At 41.5% G+C, this 15,880-nt stretch overlaps 1 long non-coding RNA gene across 1 annotated transcript; it reads right to left on the minus strand.

Annotated features, from left to right (window-relative positions):
- Positions 1-288: 288 nt before the first annotated feature.
- LOC125936881 (uncharacterized) lies at positions 289-13,320 on the minus strand. The gene is made up of 2 exons (XR_007462162.1): positions 13,245-13,320; positions 289-1,851 (listed from the first exon to the last, which is right to left on the minus strand). It is a non-coding gene; the product is annotated as an uncharacterized LOC125936881 (long non-coding RNA).
- Between the last annotated feature and the right edge of the window lie 2,560 nt (positions 13,321-15,880).

Consider the following 15,880-nt stretch of genomic DNA (forward strand, 5'->3'; position numbering starts at 1 on the left):
AGTCCTTCTCATTTCAGCACTCTGCACCCTTATAAATACTTATTCATAATGACACATTTCCTGTGTGTGCCACTGCTGAGGCTGTTTCCCTCAAGGTGCTCCCCCAAGACCGCCACAGGCCTGAGGAAGATAATGAATAGCAGCTGCTGACCACAGTGGACTGGCAAGCACCACTGGGGCTTGGACTGGTTTTAATTCTCCTCCCCAAACCACCATTAGAACTCCCCCAAGCCATAGGGGACAAAAAAAGAAATAGTTAAACATCTCATGGAAAGTACAAATGCATCAATCATTAGAAAACATTACGATGTTTATTGATCTGTTACATACACTGCAGTGAAAACTCTTGCTGCCTGACAAATACAGATTCAAGAGAAATCTTCCTTCCCCCACCCCCAACTTGGTGTTACGTTTAAGATTTCCTGAAAGTGGGCTGATCTCAAGGAAATCTCGGACTGACCCAGCCATTTCTTCCCTTCCTTGTTTACCAACTTTTAATCCCTCCCTTCTAGAATTATCTATCACTGTATCCCTGACTTTCTACATCCGTTCCACAACTTCAAAAGCTGGTTTTTACAGCACCTCTGAGGAAGGATATGCTATCCAACACTTGAAGGTTGTGAATTAATACATTTCTGAAAAGTAAATTGGTCATCAGAACATATTCAGACCGTTTGTTTTAAAAGTCTCACAATTTCAAATTCTAAGAAATCATCAGCTGTGTGTGTGTGTGTGTGTGTATAAATATATATATATATCCACACACATATGTATGTATATATATATATATATATATATACCCACACATATATACACATGTATATATACATATATATGTGTGTATATATATATACATACACACACACACACACACACACACACATATAGCCTACAATAATATCCAGTGCAATAACATCTATAACAATAAAAATTAGGGACAAAAATTGCCCAACGGTAGCAGAATCATGATACTCATATGCACATTGTCTGAATATTTTGCTCAAATCACTGTTTGAAATGGTTATTTAAGGGAAATGCTTATAATGTTAGGTAGGGAAATGCAGTCTCAAAATTGAATACACAGAATGGAACTATCTCTAATGATTCCTTAACAAAAAGAGGCTAAAAAGAAATTTTCTAAATTACTAACTGTATCAGGTGGTTCTATCGGATCTTAACATTTATCAGTAAAATGTATGAATTCAGGGTATTCATCGTTGTCCCCAGTGTAACACTGCCGGGGGCGCAGGCTGTACAGAGGCCCCGGTGCTCGCATCTGGCAGGCAGACCACGGTGTGCGCATGTCAGGGAGCAGCCTGACGCCAGGTGCCGCGTGTGGGGTTCTTGCTTCCTCCTGCTGCCGTCCAGGCCTCTGCTTCTTTAACATGCTCACTCATCTCTGCTCAAGTACTCCTTTCACAGTGTCTCCGGATTCTTAGACGCAGTTCAATACATTTTATACTTTTCACTTTTAAACCTTCCATTAACTAACTGAAAACCGGAGGTTTTAAGTACGTGCATGAGTTTCCTGTGGCTGCTGTAACAAAGTATTACAGACTTAGTGGCTTTGAAAGAACACAAATTTAATATCTGATGGTTCTGGAGCCCAGAAGTTTGAAGTCAATGTCAACAGGCTTCTCAGGTTTGCAAGGTTTACATTCCTTCTTGGGATCACTTGTACGTATTAACAGAGGTGGTTTGGTCCCTCCTGGGTGTATGTATATTCATCACTTGAGATGGACAGGAGAAGAACCCAGAAGAAACAATATTGCTCAGAATTTTTGGAATACCTGTATTTGTTTCCGGGTAATTTTTTCTTGCTTCTTCATACTTTACCTTCCAGATTTTCTACTAAGGGATAAGAAGGATGGTTATTAAGGAAAACAAGTAGAAAAGTAAAAAGTTTTTCCTTCAATAATGAGTTAGGGAATACAAACCCACCAACTTTTTAGGACCCACTCAAATCTGACCTTGGAGAGGGCTTCATAAGATTCTGACCAGCACCTTTCACATTCACTATCCATGGCTTTAAATTTAATACCATTCCACCCCCCTCACTTTATTCCTCTAGCATTTGGTGCGTACTCTTAAAGCGCAATACAGGGTTTGCTTATATTCAGATTGATATGATGTGATCAAGGTTTTCCATTGGATTGTGAAGCCCTGCAAGAGTGAGAATGCATTTCATTCACTCCTAACCACTCACCTGCCACCTTCATCCTTAGTCTTCTGCAGTGGTCTGATAGTTAATCATTAGATTGTGGATAATGGAGGTAAGATACATACATGTTTATATAGGTATACTATACACAGCTCATATTCATAGATATGTTTTTATATTAAAATCACAAACTCTGTAAAGCAAAATGTCCATTAAATGCAAGAAACGTGGGGGATTGTATCTGCACTGACACTTCTATTCTCCATTTAATGATTTGTTTAGATTGTTGCCCTTATTAGGGGACCTGAATTCATTAAAAGAATACTTGTTTTTTCTTTTACTAATAGCCTTGGGACAAAATAGTAAGCTAAAGCAATTTATCACCTTGCCAGGCTAAGAAAACATTTCATATGGCATGGAGAAGAAACACTAATTAGACCTAATTGAGAGAAATTAATGCAAAGTCCAAATTACCAAGTATTTTAAAAGAAATTGAATCTTATGGTTTTAAATACAGAGGGAATCTTCAGCTAACTCCTGATAACGTGCCTCCAAGTGGCAGTCCTACTGAGCTTGTTTAACAAATAAAGAAGATAACATTCTACTGAGCATATTATTGGTGTGGGCTCAAATTAAAGCTGTTAAAACACATGATGTTCTCCAAGCTCCTGGCTTCCTGCTTTTTGTCTGTGAAGATGTACTGTTCTCTGTCTCATCCCTTGCTCGCTCACCAAGGGAATTGCTCACCGTGGCCTCTGAGGGTTGTTCACATTGGGGCCCCTGCCTCCATTTGAACCCCAATCTCTTGATACTTACCCCATGCACCATCACCTCCATGCAGGGTGTCCCCGTGATGACAAGACTCCCTCCTTTCCCACAGTGATATGTCCCTGAGCCCTCACCGTTCTCCAAGAATATGTTAGATGCATTATGTGGTTTAATGAATACATTAAGCCTGTCAGGTAGGTGTAATTGTCTATTTGGCAGGAGAGGAAACTGAGCTTTGGGAAGTTAATAACTTGACAAAAGTCATTGAGAGAGCCAGGATACAACTCCAGTTCGGTCTGGCTCCAAATCCCAGCTTCCCCTCTGAGCATTCACTTATCCCTGGAAGATACCTGCTCCCCCTGTATCCAGGTAGAAATGTTCTCCCCCCCTTAAGCCTTCCAGAACCTTTCCAAGAAGTCAGTCACTCTGTCCTCTATTCTCCCCAAGTAACAGGAAAGACCTTCTGCTCTTGTGTTACCGGAAGCACATCTGAACAAGAATAAGCCAGGTGAAAACCAAAAGGGTAATGTTCATCTCACATTGTGTGACATTAGTGTAGCCCACGCAGCTGGCAGAGTACTTTGTGCCTAACACCTGCACAGACTCCTTGACTTAGGGACTTTTGAAAATAAAAAGAGCCCATTCTGAGTTAGAAATTGATAAATATTATTTTTAAATATTATTATTATTATTATTATTAATTGGAAAAGGATGCTCTACCATATAAAATGTGGTTGGGGCGCCTGGCTGGTTCAGTCGGTTAAGTGTCTGACTTCAGCTCAGGTCATGATCTCATGGTTCGTGAGTTCAAGCTCTGCGTTGGGCTCTGTGCTGACAGCTGGGAGCCTGGAGCCTGCTTCGGATTCTGTGTCTCCCTCTCTCTCTGCCTCTCTCTCTCTCTCTCTCTCTCTTTCCCTCTCTCTCTCAAAAATAAACATTGTAAAAAATAAAAAATAAAATAAAATGTGGTTAACTTAAGAGTAATTACATACCTGGGAATGCAAGCTGGTGCAGCCACTCTGGAAAATAGTATGGAGGTTCCTCAAAAAAACTAAAAATAGAACTCCCCTACCACCCAGCAATTGCACTACTAGGCATTTATCCAAGGGATATGGTGTGCTGTTTTGAAGGGACACATGCATCCCAATGTTTATAGCAGCACTATCAACAATAGCTAAAGTATAGAAAGAGCCCAAATGTCCGTCGATGGATGGAAGGGTAAAGAAGATGTGATATATATGTATATAATGGAGTATTACTCAGCAATCAAAAAGAATGAAATCTTTCCATTTGCAACTACATGATGGCACTGGAGGGTATTATGCTAAGTGAAATTAGTCAGAGAAAGACAAAAATCATATGACTTCACTCATATGAGGACTATAAGAGACAAAACAGATGAACATAAGGGAAGAAAAACAAAAATAATATAAAAACAGGGAGGAGGACAAAACAGAAGAGACTCATAAATATGGAGAACAAACTGAGGGTTACTGGAGGGGTTGTGGGAGGGGGAATGGGCTAAATGGGTAAGGGGCACTAAGGAATCTACTCCTGAAATCATTGTTGCACTATATGCTAACTGATTTGGATGTAAACTTAAAAAAAAAAATTAAAATTAAAGAAAAAAAAGAATGTGAAAAAAAAGAGTAATTACATGCCAGAAACTATAAATGGCATTTTTCTGGGGCTTGTGGTAAACTCAGTTTTTCCCCATGAAGAGATTAATGAAGTATCCATATGCATCAATAGTGATGATAATAATGAACTTGGCTCTGTTCTTTCTATTGCTCTATAAGCAGTAACACCTCTAGTGATCACACTTCTGTTTTTGTCTGGGTTTGATTCAGAGTATTCTCACATCCAGTGGAACGAGGTGGGACGCGTCTACCATGCTCTTTGCTGGCAGAATAGCTTCCTGATTGGGGGCAGCCCTTAAATCAGGGAGTCCATTTGTCAGGGCCACAGGCAAAGTGACATTTTCCTCACAAAATCACTAAACAACCTCCCTGGCTGCTCTAAGTCAGTGATATTGCTTGCAACTATATTACTCCCAATTTTGTAAGGACTATAACAGAAATAAAGTTAATATCTCTCCCTTTCCAGACTATGGGCTTCTGAGGGACAGGGTTGATTCTTATTTCCTTTTCAGGTTCTAGTGTATAACTTTGCAGTAAAAGCTACCTAATATCTCTGAATCATCAAATGAATGAATGGATGGATGAACTTACTTGGGAAGATGGAGGAAAGGCTTCCATCCATGTGCCAGTTAGGCCATTTGCTTACTTTGTCACTAAAACGCCTTTATTTTACTTCCCCAAAGCTTGAAAAGGTAGAGTAGGGATTACACAAAAATAGACACAAAGTTCTTCTCAGACCATCCAAACCTTCATCTGTTAAAAAAAAAATGTATTCTTATACATGATTTTCAAATAAAGATTAATTTAGCTTAATAAAGCCCTTTAAAATAATACAATAATACAGGCTGAAGAGCTGCAAGGAATCACATGAGGCTGACTGGAGGTTAGAAACAGACATTGGAGTTTGAAGGGTGGGGTAGAACCATAATAAAAAATGAAACAAAAGCACAAGAACAAGCACAATCTGTGGTTCTACCTTGGGGGCCATGTATTGACCACAAGAGGCTGAGGCCAACATTGACTTGAAAGACTACACACATTGGTGGCACAACAATGCCAGTGCCACCAGGCTGGACCAGCTTCTCCACTTGCTCCATTCATCCCATGGGTGGACCTCCTCCAAGATTCAGCCCACCCAACCCAGGCTGGGAGGAAACGGAAAGAGAAATAGGAATGGGAAGAGAAAATAGGTGCATGGTTGCTCCCACGCCTCTTCTCTCAGAAGACCACACTTCAGCCTAGAGCTCTAGGGCCTGGGCCCGGACACACTGGAGTGTGTATGTGTTACCAAAACTGATTTTGATTCTTCACTCTGCTCCATGACATATCCACACATATTTCAATGTCAAAAAAAAAATCACATAAAACTGCCCCAGGAAGAGCATGCACTCATCTTTTCCCTTCTGTTATAACACCAACTTGTTATCTGTGGTTTAGTTTAAGAAATCCATCAATATTTCATGTTTTGGCATATTCTTATTTGAGTTTCAACAAGAAGAAGTCTACATGCATATCAGGAGGATTTGATACACTTGAAAAGTTTATTCTCTAGTTAATCTGAACATCCTCCTTTCAATGTTGTCCCTACTACTAATGAATCCAATCACATTGCCCTCAGGGATGAGCTACAGAGACACTCAACATAAATGAATCCCAAAGAAATCCCAAAGAATGAAAAAGGCCAATCTCCAAAGGTTACCTACGGCATGATTCCATTTATATAACATTCTCAAAAACTGAAGCATTTTCAAAGACAAAACAGCAAAAGGCCAAGAGACAAAACTATGGGAAATGACTGAGAGCAGATCAGTGGTTGCCTGGGAATGGAGTGGGGGAGACTTTGACCATGAAATGTCAGCACAAAGGAATCTGCTTGGGTGATGGCATTGCATTCACACAAATCTCTGCACATGCTAAAACTCAAAGAACTGAACACATACAAAAATGTCAAGTTTACAGTATATACAGTTTAAAATTTTTAAATTACCTCCCTGTCGAAAAGGCAAGGGCAAATGATTAAGAACGTGAGTAAAACAATAGATGGTTCAATGTAAATGTAACTATAGTTTAGGCCAGATTAGAATGGCAATGGCCTGGGGACAAGGGGAGAGAAATAGTATGAACTTCTGGTGCTTTCTCATTTGCTCTCATGTAAATCTTCACGGCACAGACCACGACACCAGGACTCAGACGAGCTAATTATCCTGCCAAAGAACATCCAGTTAGGAAGTGACAGAACTAGATTCTAATCTATGTCTGTGTCTCTCTAAAGCCTGCAATCTTTGCAGTAAAACACCTAAAAGCAGGGGAGTGACAGCACTACTACACCACTGATTGAACACGGACAGTATAGACAAGGCTTGAGGTTTATTTGCTGTTCTGGAGTTGCTTGATCTTTATGGTCATTCTTGACCAAAAGCCAAATCTTATAGTAACAGCTATTGCTATCTTTTTTAAAAATATGTGTTTATAAGAATATTTCAAAAACCAGCTCACAGCCAAATTGTTCCAAACAAAGTTCAATGCAAAAGGATTTCAATACAATCAGAAGATTAAGACAGTGTTTTCATATAGGAAGAATTAGGGAATCAGAGCTGGTCCAGTTCTACAGTGAAAAAAGGTGAATGAACGTTATGTAGAAAATTCCCTACAATTTCCAGGTTGTGCCAAACCGATAGGACAATATTGGTTACAGGCCAATCAGAAAAACAGACCTTTTCATGATGATATAGAAATGATTTTATGTCCAAGGCATTAATGTTCACAATTTCATAAAACCCTTTTAATTATTCTCTGGAAGAAAAAAAAATCAGTGTAGACTTTGCTAAAACAAAAATGGCTATTTGACTTCACCTAAAATAATTATACAAGAAGTCAAATTTAGCTGCTGACCCCTTCTGAGATAAGAAACTAGAAAATCTGCAGAGCAAAGGCACTAAAAGAACAGCTTGCTGTCTCCCCCATAGCAGTTAAATCTTCTGTTCATCACTCTACACACCTATATTGTCAGATGCAAGCATATATCTTACTGAGTCTTAATCCAAAATAGCATATGGCAGGTGGCTCCAGGAATGGCCTGAAGAGAGACACGGCTCCTGATGGTTCTAAACCAGCCCCTCTCAAAGCCTCCAGTTCTGAACATTCAGACAAGCATCTCTCATGTCAGGGGCACAGTGTAATGAACTCTTATATATTCTGTTCATTACCTGAAATCTACTACACTTTTACTGAATCTTTTTTCTTTCTTCCACAACCTTAAGTGTTTCAACATCGGCTCCCAAAGGTAAGGTGGTGCTTTTGTGCTGTTCCATAATGAATCCTGTTTTCCTCTCTGTGCATTCCTCTCTATATAAAGATGCACACACACTGCCCAGGGCATGATGTGTATGTGTGTTTATACCTGAAACTCCATGGGAAATACCAGAATTCAAATACTCTACCTCAGCCTGTCTTAGAAACTACAGAATCCTTTTTTGGGTTTCACTGTTCACCTCCATGGTGTTCTTTATCTATCTATTCTCATTTACTAACATCTTACATGTTTGCTGTATTGAGATTTTTTTAACGGCTTTATTGATAGATCATTCACATAGAATCACACGCACTCATTTCTGTGTACCACAATGGTTTTTCTATTATGTTTCTATTGCTGCATGACCAATCGCCATTCAATTGGCAATTAAAACAACACAAATGCATTATATGACAGTTGCCATAGCTCAAGAGTCTGGCTGGGTTGAGCTGGGTCCTCGGGTCTTGAAGGGCTGAAATCAGGTGTCAGCAGGGCAGTGTTTTGCACTGGAGGCTCTGGCAAGAATCCACTCACAGGCTCAAGCAGTTTGCTAGCCGAATTCAGTCCCTGGGTTGTAGGACCGAGGTCCCCATTTCCTTGCTGGCTGTGAGCCAGAGCAGGTTTTGTTCTAAGAGGCTGGCTGACTCCTTTCTCATTTCTCCATGTAGCCTCCTCTTAGGCAATGCTGAGATCAATTCTCCTGACACTTAGACTCTTCCCTTTTTCCTGTCTACCTCAGCTTTCTGATTCCAGTCAGAGAAAGCTCTCTGCTCTTAAGAGCTCATGCCATTAGGGGCTCCTGGCTGGCTCAGTTGGTAAAACTTCTGACTTTGACTAAGGTCAAGATCTCAAGGTTCCTGGATTTGAGCCCCGCATCAGGCTCTGGGCTGACAGCTCAGAGCCTGGAAACTGCTTTGGATTTTGTGTCTCCCTCTCTGCCTCTCCCCCACTCATGCTCTGTCTCTCTCTCTCAAAAATGAATAAACATTAAAAAAAATTTTAAAAGGGGGGGCTCATGCCATTAGATCAGGCCCATCTGAATAATGAAGGATCATCTTCCTATTTAAGGTCCATGCTTTAATGACTTTTGCCAGGTAGTGTAACATATTCACAGCTGGCGGGGACATCTTGGGGTACCATTCAGCCCACTGCAGTATTATTTCATCAAGCCCCTCAAAGATGGTTAACAGGGAACCTTTTGGTGTTGATGAACCAACCTTGCATATGGACTGTCCTAGCACCTAGTACTAGAATTTTCATTAGAATTTTTACCATTTCGGGGCACCTGGGTGACTCAGTCGGTTGAGCATCCGACTTGGCTCAGGTCATGATCTCGCGGTTCGTGAGTTCGAGTCGCGCGTCGGGCTCTGTGCTGACAGCTCAGAGCCTGAGGCCTGCTTCAGATTCTGTGTCTCACTCTCTCTCTGCCCCTCTCCTGCTCATGCTCTGTCTCTCTCTGTCTCAAAAGTAAATAAAACATTAAAAAAATGTTTTTAAAAAAAGAATTTTTACCATGTCAATTCTAGGCTTATTGACGTCTTTGGGGTAAAAGAATAAGCACTTGAATTTTTACTAGACTCCTCTGCCAAGCACTTTCAAATCCATTCTCTGATTTCATCCCCCTGTCAGTGGCTCTTATTGTCCTCATTTTAGAGACAAAAGAGATGAGGCTCATAGAGGTTGGATAATTCGCCCCCGTCATACTGCTGGTTAAAGGAGTTAAGATTTGAAGCTGCATCTTCTCTAAAACCCAAATTCTGTCCAGGTGAGGTGAAAGGTGGGCAAAATTTTGCTATCACTTCTTGTGTCTCAGCTTCACTGTCTAGCAAGATTTTGTCAGAAGGGCGTGATTTCTTTCTTTCATCCACTCAGCAAATGTTTACTGAGGCCCTACTACTTGTCAGCTACTCTTTCAGGACACTGGGGATTCAGCAGGGGAAAAAAACAAATATCCCCGCTTTCATCGAGCTCACATTCTGATGCTGCAAGGCTGACTGGAGCCTAACAAAGAAATAAGTTATACGGTGTGTTTTAAAGATGATAAATGCTAATGAGAAAAATAAAGCAGGGTATGGGACAGGGCCAGAACCAGGATGGGATTGGATGAGGTAGTAGGACTTAAACTTCTAAATAAAATAGTCAGTACAGGCCTTACTATGAAGGTGACATTTGAGCAAAGAATTGAAGGAAGCAAGGCATACACACAAGCAAATTGTCCACAGGAATAGAATATATCCATGTGTCAAAGCCAGAAAGATGTAGCATCATTAATTTAAGTCTTGTTCTTTCCTGAAGAAGGGGATTTAAGAAACTATCAACTAAGTTGGAGATAAGGTGTGGCCTCTGGATCATAACAGCAAATGCTTGTTGAGACTCACAGTGTGGTCAGGCTAAATAGTTTCTATGCCTCACAACAACTCATGACAGGAGCACTCTTTATTTTTACAGATGAGCATGTGGAGGCTTACAGTGCTTAACCAACTTCCCAAGGTCACTGACCTGGCCCCCACTCAAGAGCCACGGCTCCTGGCTGTGGTTCCCTATTTTTTCTCTGAGGACAGATATAAGAGGACAAGAGATGGCCTCAGACATTATGAAGAATGCTCTGGGCTTCTCTACACTTTTCCACTGGTGCAGAAAATCCCCCGAACAGGGACATGTAAAATTGCAGGCTAACTTCTGAACACATTCATAAACTCAAATCAACATGCAAGGAATTTACTTTCTATAATGTGCTTTTTGGAAGGGGGAAGGTACCGGAGGCCTGTATGCAGGAGGGAATCCCTATAATTTTTATATAAATCAGGGCAGCTAAGTGCAAGGCAAGGGACACCATAGGTTTGCAAAATTCTAAATTCTCCCCCTTCCCCAACCACCCCCACCCCTCGCCCCGGGCAGCTTTGGCAGTACGGTGATGGCCTCAGACCTCTGCACATCATTTTTTGTTTTCACTGCTTCAGGAAATATTCCCTGACTTTCTTGTCACAGTAGAGCAGATCCCATCAGATAGGGTAAAGCTAGAGAACAGTTTATGAATTCATCCTAGCTATTAACTCACATGAGAGTTTCAAAATTGCAATAGTCTTTATTTGGAAAGGAGAAGAAAGAGGAAAGCAGAGAGAAAAAAGACAGAATAACAGAAAAGAGGAACGAGGGGAAAAGAAGAACAAAAGATCAAAAGGTTCCATTTCTATTATGGTTTTCCACTTGCAACTTAACTTTCCCCAAAGCCGAGAAAGAAAATGCCTATTTCTTATCTCAGATGTTGAGATTATAATGTTTATTTCTTTGAATGCCAAGTCTCATATCTTTTTTTTTAATATTACTTTTTATCAAAGATCCAGTGAGGGCAGCTCCCTAGACTTGTTTCTGCCTTTATTCGTTTTTCTTTTAATAATAGCTCAGGAATCCAGGCACTCTTTGTTTGCCCAAATCCACTGGTTTTCATTCAAAACTGAAATATTTCTGGGATGAAACGTGAAAGAGCATAACCTGCTCAGCTTACGTTAACTCCATCATTATCCTTCATAAGCTGTGATAGAAATCTCAGAGTTTTGTTTAGGCGCTTTTTTTTTTCTTTTTTTGGAACAAGCTCCCTAAAAAAAAAAAGATTATGGCTTTGTGCCCACACAATCACAATGGCACTTTGACTGCCTTTTAAGGGGTACAAAGTTCTGGCTTGAAAAGCACAGCAAAGTTTGAAAGGATAATATTTTTTAGTTTATTTAGACTGACCATACTCAGAATTTGGGATCTGGATCAGTCCTGGGGCTAAGTTGAGTAATCGCAGAGTCAGAGATCAACGATAGGAGAGAGTGCTCTCCCAAATTGTAGGCAAATAGACATTTGGGCACTTTCACTGAGTAAGGCTTGATTCCTCCTTCCGAGTAAACACATTTGGATGCTGTGAGTTCATATTGCATGAAACTACCTTTCTCATGAATCTTTGTTTTTCGTAATTGTATTTATTATATAACATTAATACAGAAAAATGCATGGTCATAAGTGTCCAGATTGATGAATTATGATGAAGTAACCGTCCCTGGGTAACCAGCAAGTCAAGTAATAGCTGTGTGGCATTTGGCATGAAAGATTTTGTGTGTGAGCTGAGAAGTGGGCCATTTAAATGTTATTTACACCATGCCTGATGGGCTGAGATGTGCCTGCCCAGGGGCTAGCATGCAAGAAAGCGCAAGGTCTGTGGGGGGAAGTGGAGGGGAAACTAGCACAAGAAAGTGGCAAGTGTGTTTGACAGTCCCAAGGAGTGTTGAGATGGGTCCTGCATGTGGAGATAGTCATGTTCCAGGGCCGAGGTAGCTCCTTCCAACCTCCCTCCAACCTCCCTAGCCTGGGGACGGGACCTAGGGGACCTTTGAAGTCCTCAACACCTAGGGCTGTTATTTTGCTGTGGGGTCTCCCAACTAACCATAACACACACATAAAAAACAGTACTTCTCACCAGCTCAAAGAGAAACTGGACTTCCAGCATCACAAACATTACAGAAATCCAGCTTTATTGTGATGATAACAAGTTGGAGAGACAAAATAGGTGAAGAGGAAATTGCAATAAAATAAGCACTCTCCTCCTTAGTTGAAACTAGTCTTTTTTCTTTGTTTTTTAGAGAGAGAGAGAGAGAGAGAAAACATAAGTGGGGGGTGCAGAGGGACAGGGAGAATCTTTTTTATAATATTTATTTATTTATTTTGAGAGAGAGAGCAAGAGAGAGAGAGAGAGAGAGACGGGAGAGCATAAGCAGGGTAGGGACAGAGAGAGAGGGACAGACACAATCCCAACCAGGCTTAGCACTGTCAGCATAGAGCCCGACACAGGGCGTGATACCACAAACTGAGATCATGACCTGAGCCAAAATCAGCTGGACACTTAACCCACTGAGCCACTCAGGGGCCCCACTAATTATAAAGTCTTGATAAGCAATTCTGTTTGAGAATCTGAAGAACAAAAAAGTCTATGAAAATGTTAAGTTTAGGTGAAACATGCAAAATACCACAAAATACTATACAATTATATTAAAATAATCAAATTTGATTTAAATGTCACAAACCATCCTACTCAAATATACCAAGAGGTTCTTTATCCATACAATATTAATATTAATCATTGATGTCAATATTAATTGATATCATAACAGTTTCTTTTATTTATTTATTTATTTATTTATTTATTTATTTATTGTAAATTGCTACTTTTACACACAAAGTACAGGGCATAGTTTACATATTTTATTTTTCAACAATATCTCTACTAAACTGTGGAAATTAGAAGAAGGAAACCTCATTTAAAGTGGACTGAGGAGGCCAGAAGGGGAAGCTCTCCCACTCTACCACTCATCCCCAATTGCAGATTTCACAGCAAAAGACTTACCTGGCAAGGTAATACTACTTTAGCCACCACTTTACTATCCCAGCAGGCAGAAGAAAGCTTTCCTCCTCTTACTGGCAACAGCCCGGCCCATGAGAGATAGTCACAACTCAGCCAATGAGAAGCGACTATACTTTCAACTCCCATTTTACAGCCAATAGATTGTTTATAACAGCATTCCCAACCCCTCTCCCCCACTTTCCTTTACAAAAGGGCCTTCTTCTCCTTTGTTGTTAGAACTTGCCTGTAGTTTTGCCCTAAGTTGCTTGTCTCAGATTGCAATTATCTACAGTTCCAGAATGAACTCATGTTTGCTGGTAAAATGACTGGCTGCTTTATTTTTAAGGTTAACAGACTTACTACCTCCTCGAAGGAAATAGCAATAAGCAATACACAAAACAAGGCAAAATATAAGACACCCTATATGTCCAGAAATACTGTAGATGTATGAAAAGATTTCTTATATAGTAGGATAGAACTCTTCAGAGAAGGTAGCCAATTTGCACTAACAAGTGACACAAATTATTTTCGTAAATGTCAGCAAGGAAGAATACAGAACAGATGCCATAAGTAGCTATAGATCTCCCGTGGGAGGAAAGACAAGCAGGAAAGAAATTCAGGAGCCAGCACCGAGGACTAAGCCAGAGCTCCTGTGGGGCTTTCTTTGCAGGAGTGCACCCACCCAGGTTTCAGAGGGGGCTGCCAGCACTGGCTGTAGGTCTGCTTGAACCTCGGCAGAAAACATGGAGACTACTGAAATTTCATCTCCCGTGCCCTGAGCCCCTCTGCTGTGTAGTAGTTAGGAGTCCAGAGCCAGGCTGCCAGTGTCAAATTCCTCCCACACCACTGACCTCTGGGTGGCTAGGGGCACATTGCTTAACTTCTCTGGGCTTTAGTTTCCTCCACTGTAAGATGTGTGCTAAAAGTTCCTTTACCTTTAGCACTGTTGTGAGGGCTAAATGAAATAATGTGTTCTGGAAGAGTGGCTGGCACTGAGCAAGTGCTCACTGAAAAAGGATTTTTATCGTGACTGAGGTCTGCCACTTGCTGCTGTTGTAAAATGAAATTCAAACCCTGGCATTCCTGACAAGCTACTGAGTTTGGGAAATAGTAGAGCGCATTTAAAACTGATGAAAACCAGCATGGGGCAAGGAGCAGAAAATGAAGGGACAGAAAATGAAAGCATGAGTAGAGTTTTAAAGACACTAGGTTGGGCAGGGGTAATGTCGAAGGTGTATAAAAAAAAGCATGCAGGCCTGGCATCGGCTGCCATCTCACTCTGGGCAGCCAGGTGGCCCCACCGTCTCTGAACGGGGGCCTCTGTGCACTCTTTGTACTGATAAGCCATCCAGAGCCACATTCTGTGAACTGAAATTGGACATGGGGAAGATGTGAGGCCCCACGGAGGAGCCCGTTAAGGAGGTTTCATTGGGCCAGGACACAGCAGAGACAGGAAGCTATGTGGTTGTGACACTACACTACCCCCAGGTGAGCCATGCAGGTTATTGCCCCTGGGAATCCAGTGGTTTCCTTGCTATGAGCGTCCATGATTCAACTCAAACCAAGGCCCAAGAGGCAGGTAGGAGTCAAATGATTCACCCCAAATCTGCTATTCTGCATACGTCCTCTCGCTTGGTCTGGGTCGACACCAGCTGTCCATTCTCCAGAACCATAAATCAGGGATAAATTCTTGCCTCCTCCATCATCTGGTCCCAGCATAGTCCTAAGAAGGCAACCATGGACTGAGTTGTCCAAAGGTTCTAGAAGCTGTCAGCTGCCACAAAAGAGGTCAGAGTCCAAAGAGAAATGCCATGCCCAAGTACCACTTAGACCAGTGGGAAACACCAACCATTGGAAGGTGTGGGTGACAGGATTTGCTGGGGGAAGGGGGCGGTGGGGGTGGGAGCAGCCATACTTGCAGCCAGTGCCAGGGAAACCTCAGGCCTTGAGCAGAGCTAGGGCCATAGCTGAGGGACTTCCCACCAGCCCCACACTCAGAGGTGTGGATATCGGCATCCAGCATCGCTTTCATGGAGACCCCACTAGGAGACACCACCTCTGTGTGAAACAGGGTCCTCATATGAAAGAGTTCCTTACTTTTCAACGTGATTCTCACATTGAACAGGAGAGAGAATAACCCTTCCCTGCTGAGGAACTGGACATTAGGAGAACAAACATGTTGGGGTAGGGAATTAACTCAACTACGAAAACATAAAGCAGTGCTCTGACCCTTAAATTTCCAACAGACTGTGGCCAAGAACAGAGGATGGCCGTAAGAAAAGAGAAGCTGGGGTTGCAGGAGACAACCCTCTGTCTGTCTAAGCTTTGGTGCTGCATTCCCAGAAACCTTTCCTCTTCTTTGAGGAGGCATTTCCACACAGTTCCATGGGCTCTAGGAATAAAACCAGCGAAGAAAAATATTGAGCGTTAGGTGTGTATATACTGGGCCAGACATAAATAATAAAGCAAGGGCGTATTGATTATTCTCAAAGCCTGACATAAATACAATTAGCTGTGTCCACCTCTGTCTTTTCCTTATGTTTTAGCCAGACCCGTTTTATTTTGTGCCTGCTAGTGAAATGCTATTCAGTTGGAGGAAGGGCAGTGGACTCTTCCTGGCAGTAAGAAATAATGAAGAT

This window comes from Panthera uncia (genome assembly GCF_023721935.1).
Source record: "Panthera uncia isolate 11264 chromosome A3 unlocalized genomic scaffold, Puncia_PCG_1.0 HiC_scaffold_11, whole genome shotgun sequence".
In the NCBI taxonomy this organism is placed as follows: domain Eukaryota; kingdom Metazoa; phylum Chordata; class Mammalia; order Carnivora; family Felidae; genus Panthera; species Panthera uncia.